The sequence below is a fragment of the Mus pahari genome, chromosome 1 (assembly GCF_900095145.1).
Source record: "Mus pahari chromosome 1, PAHARI_EIJ_v1.1, whole genome shotgun sequence".
Taxonomy (NCBI): Eukaryota; Metazoa; Chordata; class Mammalia; order Rodentia; family Muridae; genus Mus; species Mus pahari.
In genome coordinates this window covers 47,680,651-47,682,173 of record NC_034590.1, presented here as the reverse complement: position 1 = coordinate 47,682,173, position 1,523 = coordinate 47,680,651, and the positions used below count along the sequence as shown (strand labels likewise).

The 1,523-nt window shown below is 36.7% G+C and overlaps 1 pseudogene; it reads left to right on the top strand.

Annotated features, from left to right (window-relative positions):
- Positions 1–1,206: 1,206 nt before the first annotated feature.
- Positions 1,207–1,321, top strand: LOC115062953 (annotated as a pseudogene).
- The last annotated feature ends 202 nt before the right edge of the window (positions 1,322–1,523 follow it).

Sequence of the window (1,523 nt, the reverse complement as noted above, 5' to 3'; positions counted from 1 at the left end):
AGAGGTAAAGAAATGATCCTAAAAGGAACGTGAGAAAATATCAGTTTGGATACAAAGGCAGAAATACCAAATTACCACAGACATTTCATGTGCAACCATAAAACCCGAAACAGATTGAAACGAAATATTTCAAGTTCAGAAAGTACTACAAACCAAGAATTCTATATTCTGGAAAGCTATTTTTCAAAACGGATAGAGAAATAAACATATTTCAAGACAAACACAAATTACGGCAGCTCATGACAGCAAAACCAGCACAGCAGAAAGTTTTTAGTGGAAAGAGATACTTAAAGAGTATTTAAATATTCTTTGAAGGGCTGAAAAAAAAAGCCTAACTATAGGGGGAAAAAGTAGATTTGGGAAAGAAATAATTATGTCCAAAACAGCAAATCAACAAACCCTCCAGATTAAAACAAGAAAAGGAAAAGAAATACCAGAAATCCAGCAAAATAAAACACCACCTAGAAAATATACAGGAAATAGCACACCACGTTCTATAATAAGCTAAAATATAAACACCCTGAAGTCATCAAAAAAAAAAAAAGCATACAGACTAAAGGAATAGACTACAAACAAGAACCAACTCTCGACTATTTCTATAAAAACACGCCTATTCAGCAAATATACTAAAACATAATGTCAAAGGATGAAAAACTAATTGCCAAAGAGAAAACATAAACAAGCCCGGGAAGCCATACTTACATCAGACAAAGTAAAATTCAACCCAAAACTAATTAGAAGAAATAAAAGAGGACAGAAAATATTAATAAAAAATTCACCAAGAAGATATAACAATTGTAAACTCTATGTCCCAGGTATTGGAGTATATAATTTCAAAAAATTAATGATAAAGGCCATAAAAGGCAACGTAGGTCTTGACACAACAATAGAGACTTTAGGACTCTCATATTTATATATGTCTTCCAAACTAAAAATAAGTAAAGACCCCTATACCTAAAGCTCAGGGATCATTGCAGTGGAGGGGATGGAAAGATTGTAAGAACTGAGGGAAGAGAGATTTTGCTGTGAGATTGTGTCACACACGCATTCACTCACTCACACACACACAAAACATTTTGTTAAAAGGCCATGGGAACTGGGAAAGAGAGCAAGTATGATCCAGGGAAAGGTACATGGGAGAATTAGGAGGGAGGAAGGAGAAGGGGAAATAATATGATTATATTAGAAGCTCAAAAAACAAAAGTACCTACTCCTAGAGGCATTGCAGATGTGCCTGCTGTGTCATATGTACATCAGTAAGCGGCAGAGAGCAAAGAAGTTATGTCTGTCATTTTTTTTAAAAAGGCATTTTCTTCATTTACATTTCAAATCCTACCACTAAAGGCTTCTATACCCTCCCCCCACCCTGCTCCCCAATCCACCCACTCTTGCTTCCTGGCCCTGGTATTCCCCTGTACTGGAGCATATAATCTTCCCAAGACCAAGGGCCTCTCCTCCCGATGATGGCCAACTAGGCTATCCTCTACTACATATGCAGCTAGAGACACGAGCTCTGGGGATAC